General features: G+C 38.9%; 1 protein-coding gene across 1 annotated transcript in view; it reads right to left on the minus strand.

Moving 5' to 3' along the window:
* LOC127657846 (raftlin-like) overlaps window positions 1-7,488 on the minus strand; it is a 112,246-nt gene extending 104,758 nt beyond the window's left edge. The window contains exon 1 of the mRNA XM_052146788.1: window positions 7,246-7,488. The gene's annotated coding sequence lies outside the window, so the exon portion shown is untranslated. The remainder of the gene's footprint in view (window positions 1-7,245) is intronic.
* Between the last annotated feature and the right edge of the window lie 2,512 nt (window positions 7,489-10,000).

The raw sequence follows: 10,000 nt of genomic DNA on the forward strand, positions 1-10,000 counted from the left end.
TGGACTGGGAAGAGAAATCGGACCGGGGTGTGTTGGCTGTCCTTTTCTGCATATCGTGGCTGCTCATTTTTGCTTATTGCGGCACATTCGGCATGTTTTGCAGCCAACCCACTGGCCCGCTTGGTTCTCCCAATGGCCAGTCCGCCCCTGATCGGCCCTAAAGTGAGTCGGCCCACCGGAAAAATGCCCGGTATGCCAGAGTGCCAGTCCAGCCCTGCCAATTACCTAATTTACTGATCTTCGAGGCTAAGAAATGTGAAATGCTTTCAATCTACATAAAAAGACCAGCAATATCATCTCAAATTGTTGTCCCACAGTTATCACTTTAATTATTATTATTTTAGGAATATTGTTTCCCCTTTTTTACCTAATTTGGAATTCCAAATTCTCAATGTGCTTTTAAGTCTGTCACGTAGTGACTCACCTCAATCCGGGTGGTGGAGGACAAATCCCAGCTGGCTCCGTGTCTGAGACAATCAACCCCACGCATCTTATCATGTGGCTTGTTGAGAGCGTTGCCATGGTTACACAGCACGTGTGGAGGCTTCACGCCATCCACGCTCAACTCACCACGTGTCCCACCGAGAACGAACCACATTATAGTGATCACGAGGAGGTTACCCCATGTGACTCTACCCTCCTCCCTACCAACCGGGCCAATTTAGTTGCTTAGGTGCCACACAGCACGCCCTGGGATTCAAACTAGCGAACTCCAGGGGTGGTAGCCAGCATCATTACCACTCATAATTTATTACTATTGAACAGTTTTGGCAATAGATTATCTTGTTGTCTCAACAAAGCCTTCTTAAGTTGAAAGAAATGTATATTTTTTAATCAATGGAATTTGACTTTGAATTTGAGTACAGCAAATCAAGTAAAGTTGAGTCAACATATTTACAGTGTATAATCAATTAGTTTTTTTTTATAAAAAAAACACATTTTCAATTAATTTCCAGCAACTATGTGAAAAATCCAGTACCGTTACGTGATATAAAATTGCTCATACACACCCTCCAATTCATTGATGAGCAAGATGTTGTACGTGACAACAAGAGAAGTTTTTCGAAAGGGGAAAAATGTAAAAAATGAAATGAGAGACAGAAAGCAATTTGTCTCTGTTCTACATGTGCTCATTCCTTGAGAATAATCGCTGTATGATCTACATTTGCCTCTGGCCATGCCTGTATTACCCCAAACAAAACCTAAGTGCTTTGGCACTCAAGTAAATTATCGACATGTCCTTCTTGAGCATTTATCAATCAATATTGCTACAATTTTCCCCACCACTCATTATAAAGTGAGTTGATGTGTCTTCAAGAAATCTTAAATGTGCCTCATTTGCTTGCTTGTTTAATACTGAAAGCACGTTTTCCTGAAGTGTATGCATATTTCTTGCTTTGATTATTCTCTGTTATGCCGAGGCATTGCCAACGGCCTGAATATTTGTGGCAAGGAGAGGAGAACCTAATCTTTGCATACATCCGGGGAACATAATCCATTCAAAGTGGCACCTCGCTCAGGAGCAGAACAAAAATGACTATTCATCTTCCATCAAGGCATGAAGCTAAGCTGTGTGTCATCCTTGCAACTGAGTCAGCTGTCCCGAAAACATCGAATGTGACATCAGATTTGTAGGCTGTCATATTACAAGAGAGGGACGTACAGTTCTGTTCACAAGTGAGAGCCGATGTGCGCCTGTTCTAATTGAAGTAGAGGAGGAGCCTTTCAAAGGCCACAGAAAAGCTTTTGGCGGAAAGGTACAGTATGAGAGACAGCGACAAATAATGCTGTCTTTAGCACGTCACGTCTCCAAAGAATGTCATAATTAAGTTCAGAATGCACTAAGGCATTTCAATTATCTAAATTAGATTTAATTGAGCACAAGAGAGGATTCTCTGTCCTAATTAGGTTACCAAAATATTGCAGCGCAACATGTATTAATCATGTCGCTAGCACACCAGCCCAGCTGCTAACAATAAAGCAGGTTGAATAGGAGTCATGATGCTACACAATTATCCACAACTGCACACTTACCTTGTGTTGCATGTGACTCCAAAAGTAACTGTTCACCCAAAAATAACACAGTTTATTCACTCTCATGTTGTTCTAAACCTTTAATGAGCAGGAGCAATTGCAGGAAACCTCTAATTGCTTTTGGCTGGATAACTTTAAAACAAATTAAAGGAGACCTATTATGCCCCTTTTTACAAGATGTAATATAAGTCTCAGGTGTCCCCAGGATGTGTCTGTGAAGTTTCAGCTCATAATACCCCACGGATCATTTATTATACCATGTTGTAAATGCCTCTTTTTGGGTGGAATCAAAAACACACTGTTTTCGCGTGTGTCTCTTTAAATGCAAATGAGCTGCTGCTCCCCGCCGCCAACATAGCTCTGGTCTCTGTGAATTTAGCTTTAGCTGCATTAGCCATGCAATCAGCTAACAAGCACATTCGGAAAGGCGATTTGCAAACATTCACAAAATATAAAAACAGATACTTACATCTTCAGGATATAAAGCTGGAACACAAACAGTTGTACTGATCCATGCTTGAGAATCACAATTTTGGAAAATCCGTCTTTATATTGACACTCATTCACAAAGCAGCAGTAAAATGATTTGCACAAACATGTAAAAATGAATTTAGCATAATAGTTCCCCTTTAATATATGCTAATCATACAAGCAGCTTTATGTTACGCTTTATTATTTTTTTTCCATTTCTGAATGTTAACTTGAATTCTTAATACTGCTGTTAAAACCAATGCACTGTATTCTTAATTTGCATCTTTGTTCTACTGTTTTTATTTGTTGAATTGATTTTATTACCAACTGTATACTTCAATAATTACTTGAGAAACAATGTATACTCAAATTAGTACTTTGGTGGTGGTATCAAAATTAGTATTGAGAACAGTCATATTGCTTTCATATGTAAACAAAATGGACAATTACAGCCAAATTAATTGGAATCGAATCTAATTTAAATCAAATTGAATCAAGAGCTTGTGAATCATAATTTAATCTGTATTGATACCCAGCCCTAAAATGGGTTTGGAACAACATGAGTGTATGTAAACGATGACTGAAATGAAAACATAACTGGAAACTGAAAGAGGTCTCTAAGCTGTAATAAAATCCTTCTGCTGATAAACATATGACAGTGAGTAAGTCAGCATTCCTCTTGACTGTAAGAGCAACAGTGAAGTCTCTAACACTGACTATGCGTGGGGTCGGAGGTGACTAGCCCGTGATGTGATGCACCAGATTCCTCAATGACAACAGCAGCTCTGTATGTCGACTCCCGAGGCGCCCAGCTCAGCACGACTGAATGCTCACAGCCTCCGAACCAGCGTCTGGAACTGATTAATCACAGTTTGCCTCCTCCATTCCTACTTACATGCCTTTCTTAAGGGGCTGTTCACGGGGACAGCGATTTGCAACGACAAAGCAGCCGGAAGTCATTCGTTTTCTATAAGAGTTGCCGATTTCTGATAGAGACTTGCAGAGCTAAACTTTATGCAAATGAGCAGTGATACAATGTGGCCACTACCAATAGCAGTGAAGATAGTGATTTGCTTCCTGTTATAGTTGGAAATGGAAGATGAGTAAGGACACCTACAATAAATTAACAGCACAGAGACTCGGCGACCTTCAGTGCAAATAAAAATGAGGACAAAAAGACACAAACATTTTATTTGTATTGGCTATTTGAGAATAGCAAAATAATTGTACATGTAACATTAGTATTGCTACAACTACTCTATATCGAAACAAAAGACGATTTAAATAAAAAGATTTTAATAATCTTTGTTTGAACTTGATACAGTCAAGGACAATAGTTCCCCACGTTTAAAATGTGTTCATAATCTAAACTTAAATTCTTCATGTAGAGGAAACCTAACGGAATCTAGTAAACCCCCAAAAATGTAACAAGTCAAAATAACACAAATTAAATTATTGTGATATAATAGCTAGTAACAGAAAATGTTAACATGCTAAATACTGGTGGAAACACTACTGAGTGCAACTTGATCAATATGCTATGGTTAGGAGCCTAGGTAGCTCAGCAAGAATAGATGCTGACTACCACCCCTGGAGTTGCTAGTTCTAATCCAGGGCGTGCTGAGTGACTCCAGCCAGGCAACCTAAGCAACCAATTAGCCTGGTAGCTAGGGTGGGTAGAGTCACATGGGGTAACCTCCTTGTGGTCACAATAATGTGGTTCTCACTCTCGGTGGGGCGCGTGGTGATTTGTTCACGGATGACGCGGAGAATAGCGTGAAGCCTCCACACATGCTAGGTCTCCACGGTAACACGCTCAACAAACCATGTGATAACATGTGCGGATTGACGGTCATTACGCCACCACGAGGATTTAGGCTATGGTCAGACCGCAGGCAAATCTGATTTTTTCTAAATTCAGATCTGTTCAGGTATACTGTCCGCACTATTAATTGCAAGTTATCAAATCAGATTTGCGTGTTCAGACATAACCAACCTATCTGCATGGGTTGATTTGGTAATGACGTAGGCATACCCATGTGACAATGTTTTCAAAACAAATGCAGGAAAAATGGAGGTGCATCATCTCGCTCTCCAAATAAGCGCCCTGTCCAGTCGCGGTGCAGAACTCCTCCGTCGCGCAAGAAAAACTCAGCGATGGAGGAGACTGGTAAATATTGTGATGATCTGTGCTGCAGTCACCGATTTTTGACGACATCGCTGTGTGTCGCGTTAAGAGTGAAGCAAAAGACCATTTGAAATCCGAATTGAGCAGCCAGAACGTCCGGACTGAGATTCATCTGAAAAAATACGATTTCAATCGCATTTGAAACCACCTCCCAATGTGGTTTGAATCAGATTCTGAAAAATCTGATTTTATGTGTTTTTTTTGCTGTCCAGACAATCAAAAACTCATCTGGATATGCAAATAATCAGATTTTTAGTGGCCGTCTGAACAAGGCCTTAGAGCGCATGTGTGGTGGTGGAGTTGTGGGCTAAAGCACATAACTGTTAATCAGAAGGTTGCTGGTTCGATCCCACAGCCACCCCCATTGTGTCCTTGAGCAAGGCACTTAACTCCAGGTTGATTCGGGGGATTGTCCCTGTAATAAGTGCTCTGTAAGTCGCTTTGGATAAAAGTGTCTGCCAAATGCATAAATGTAAATGCAAATGTATTGGGAATTGGGCACGCCAAATTGGGGAGAACTGGGGAGAACTGGGAGATATATATATATATATATATATATATATATATATATATATATATATATATATATGATATGGTTACCACAGCCATTGCTCAGTAGATCCAGCAATATAAAGGAATTAAAAATGTATTGGTCCAAAAACTAGGCTCAAACTCCAATCTTCACCTTGACGGTAACTCCCAAAACTATAATTCCAACATACCAAACATTATAAACTAACAAGTTATCCCCTTCATATCAATTATGCACGAAGACACATAAAATAAGACTTCATTTTAACACCTACTCTCCTTGTCCAGTCCCTAGCAAAGCATGCTGGGAACTAGTTTCAGTTAACCAAACAAGAACATTCATGTTGTCGCAAATGGATTAGGTGTAGCTGAAGACATTTTAAGTTGAATCAACTATTTTTGAGTAATATGAGCATCGAGGGATTGAGTAAAACTGACGATATTGAAAGTTATTTTTTTTGAGTGATAGGAACCAAAAATTGTTAGCAGGGAGTGACCAGAAAAATCCCAACCTGACTTTAATGTAAAGCTGCATTCTAACCTGACATGACGTGATAAAGCGTCAAGCGATAAAAGCTATCTTACTTGTAAATGTGAGCTTTTGCCCTGACCTACTGCGACTAGCTACAGGAAATGTTTACGGTCACTCGAGTTTCTGTTGCTTCTCGCCAGGTTAGCTGTGGAATCCCATTGGTCCAAAAAACTCCTCCGCACAACTGTGTGGTAATAGTTTAGCATAGCTTATACGTTTCACATAACGCCTGATTAGGACATGGCATCTGATGTCATTTAAATCCAGAAATAAAGTGCTGAAGTAGCTGTGAAACGCAACAAAAATAAAAATAAGTCGTTCATCAACTGAAGGCGCAACGTGACACTTTATATCAGGCTTATTATTTGAGCTATTTAACTTTGACACGCCACTCCAGTCCAGTGTTATTTGCTTTTTATCACTCACTAAAACCGCTAAAAAGAAAAAGAAGATAAGAGTTTGGGTAGGTATGCATTTTTTCTCCCTTCATGTTGGTATTACACTTTACACATGTGACTCAGTGCAAACTAAGTCATTGATCTGTGTGATAGGCTTTACAGTCTAATGTGTGATTGTATCAAGACTTTGCTGTGGAACATCTCACAGTAGCACACTTGTGGCTTGCCCATAATTGATTCTTAATCGCCATCAGTTGTCGTGTTTACTTGCCTCCTAGACAGACAAGCGCACATGTACTGTAACAAAACGTACTGTAAAAAAATCACAAAGGAGATCACTTTAATATCTCATTTGTTTTACCAAGACACCATTAAATTTAAATGAAGAGCAAATTAGCAGATTTGTCGCCTGAGGAAAAAAAGACCCCAGTAGTCTCATTTGTGTCTCACTAAGAGTTTCAGAGAAGATCCCAAAAAATCTGGCAAATATCTGCAATCAAATGTCAAAGAATTGCACCTCAAACATTTCTCATCACATTCTTCCGAAACCAAACGATCTGAGTTATATCAGTTTGGTAACAATTTACAATAGGTTGTATTCAACTACATTAGTTAACAATGATCAATAATTCTTCCTTTCAAGTCAAGGTAAAATAATGTATTTGAAAATGAAACGTTGCGTGCCTTAACATTAGCCCAGTTAATGCATTATGAACTAACATGAACTAAGACAATTGCATATTCAAAAATGAGCATTAACCAAGATTAATTTATGCTGTAAACAAATATTGTTTATTGTTAGTGACCATACTGAATGCATTTACTATGCATTATGAAAACAAATAGAACCTTGTTGTAAAGTGTTACCATCAATTTGATAGCTTACTCTCTCTGTATGACAATAATTGCCTCAATTGTGTCTATTTGTATCTAAAATAAGGAAATAGATGAGAAGTCTAACTGACAACTCCATGACGTCTTCTGAGCTTTGAAAGGGTAACCTCTGAGCAATGATATTTCCCTCTGGGCTTTGGCTGAGTTTAAGATAGCTTAACATGCAGAATAGAACAAATCAATGGATATAACTGTACCTGTTGGGAAGGTTTTGACACGTAGACGCTTCAAGTTTTGTGCCGTACAGCGCGAGAACCGCTGGAGTGACGGTAACTGTCCACAAATAACCCGCGCGATACCCGTTTGACGTGCCGGCACAACAATAACAATAAGCGAAGATCCGATCCTCCAGAGTTCCCAAACAGAGCAGTCCTCCTGCGGCAGGCAGCTAACGGAGCGCAGACAAAACACTTCGCGTGCAGCTGCTTAGGTCATGCTAAAAGTATGTCTGTACGATGTTCTGCAAGCTCAGGAGAACCACATCCTCTGACATACTCTCACTCTCTCTCTCTCTCTCTCTCTCTCTCTCTCTCTCTCTCTCTCTCTCTCTCTCGCGCGCGCGCGCCTCTCCCTCTCTCTCACTCTCTCCGAGATAACAGTCTCAGGGAATTCCTGATGTTTCTAGGAACTATCTCTTTAGGTTACATTTTTTATGATAGTTATAATACTGGGGGATTTTTGTAAGACATCATAAAATAGCTTATAACCTACAGAACAATTGTTTACAGGCAGATTATTTCACTTTTAATTGACTATATATGGGTCAGAAGTTCAAAATGATTTATGTTATAAGGTGGACTGAATTGGAGGTGTACCTGTGGTTATATTTTAAGGCCAACCTTCAAACTCGGTGCCTCTTTACTTGATATCATGGGGAAATCAAAAGAAATCAGCAAAAACCTCAGAAAACTAAATCTGGTTCATCTTTGGGAGAAATTTCCATATACCTGAAGGTACCACATTCATCTGTACAAACAATAGTACACAAGAATAAACAGCAACATCCATCATACCGCTCAGGAAGAAGACACATTCTGTCTCCCAGAGATGAACGTAGTTTGGTGCAAAATCTGCAAATCAATCTCAGAAGAACAGCAAAGGCCCTTGTGATGTTGGAGGAAACAGTTGACAAGTATCTATATCCACAGTAAAACGAGTCCTATATCAACATAACCTGAAAGGCTGCTCAGCAAGGAAGAAGCCACTGCTCCAAAACTGGCATAAAATAGTCAGACTACAGTTTGCAAATGCATATGGGGACAAAGATCTTACTTTTTGGAGAAATGTCCTCTGGTCTGATGAAACAAAAATGTAACTGTTTGGCCATAATGACCATCGTTATGTTTAGAGGAAAAAGGGTGAGGCTTGCAAGCCAAAGAACACCATCCCAACTGTGAAGCATGGGGGTGGCAGCATCATGTTGTGGGGGTGCTTTGCTGCAGGAGGGACTGGTGCATAGATGGCATCATGAAGAAGGAAAATTATGTGGATATATTCAAGCAACATCTAAAGACATCAGCCAGGAAGTTAAATCTCAGCCTTCCAAATGGACAATGACCCCAAGCATACCTCCAAAGTTGGAGCAAAATGGCTCAAGGACAACAAAGTCAAGGTATTGGAGTGGCCATCACAAAGCCCCGACCTCAATCTAATAGAACATTTGTGGGCAGAACTGAAAAAGCGTGGGCGAGAAAGGAGGCCTACAAACCTGACTCAGTTACACCAGTTCTGTCTGGAGGAATGGGCCAAAATTCCAGCAACTTGTTTTGAGAAGCTTGTGGAAGGATACCCAAAATATTTGACCCAAGCTAAACAATTTAAAGACAATGCTACCAAATACAAACAAAGTGTATGTGAACATCTGACCCACTGGGAATGTGATGAAAGATATAAAAGCTGAAATAAATAATTCTTTCTACTATTACTCTGAAATTTCACATTCTTAAAATAAAGTTGTGATCCTTACTTACCTAAGAGAGGAACATTATTTTAAATGTGAGGAATTGTGAAAAACTGAGTTTAAATGTATTTGGCTAATGTGTATGTAAACTTCTGACTTATAAGTATAAACTACCCTGATAGCCCACATCACCTAGAGCTCTTTTTGATGTCTGTGTTTACATCTGGAAGACATATTTTTGAGGTTGTTTGCTCATCTTCAATACATCTTTAAGACGTTTCCTCTTGGATGTCAATAAGACATTCATCAGATGTCTTTGAGACGTTATGATTTAGACTGTTGGTATTTCTAATATTTTTAAGATGTTTAGCAGATGAAATGATGCTTTCCAGATGAAAAGATCTCAAACAGACATCTCTGAGATGTATGTGTGCTATCTGGGTAACATTCACAGAATTTTGAAGGGATGTTTTTGTGACAACCTAAAAAGAACATACACAGAACTTTTTATGGTTATTTTTATGACCATAAACTAACATTTCCCAGAACATTTAAGGGAGGTTTTGTGTGACAACATAAAAATAACATGTAAAGAATGTTCTCTAATGGTTATTTTTCTGTTTTTTGTAACCATAAACTAACATTTCCCAGAACATTAAAGGGAGGTGTGTGACAACATAAAAATAACATATACATCATTCTTTAATGGTTATTTATTTATTTATTTATTTTTTAACAATCTTAAACTAAATTTACTAAAACGTTACAAGGAGGTTTTTGTGTCAACATAAAAAAAAACTTTCTCTAATTGATATTTTTATTTTTTATAACCATAAACTAATGTTTCCAGAATGATGCAGGGAGGTTTTTCTGTAACCAAAATCAAACGTTTCCACAACATTCCGGAACCAAAATTTAGAGAACAGAAACAACCTTGCTTACGAACCTTAGATCTCTCTTATGTCTCAAACTGTGTGTGGATTTGCCAAGGTATCATAGGTTGCAATTAATAGTCAGAGATTTCAATTTGAACTCAATCATTTATCATCAAC

The sequence above is a fragment of the Xyrauchen texanus genome, chromosome 17, assembly GCF_025860055.1.
Source record: "Xyrauchen texanus isolate HMW12.3.18 chromosome 17, RBS_HiC_50CHRs, whole genome shotgun sequence".
In the NCBI taxonomy this organism is placed as follows: Eukaryota; Metazoa; Chordata; class Actinopteri; order Cypriniformes; family Catostomidae; genus Xyrauchen; species Xyrauchen texanus.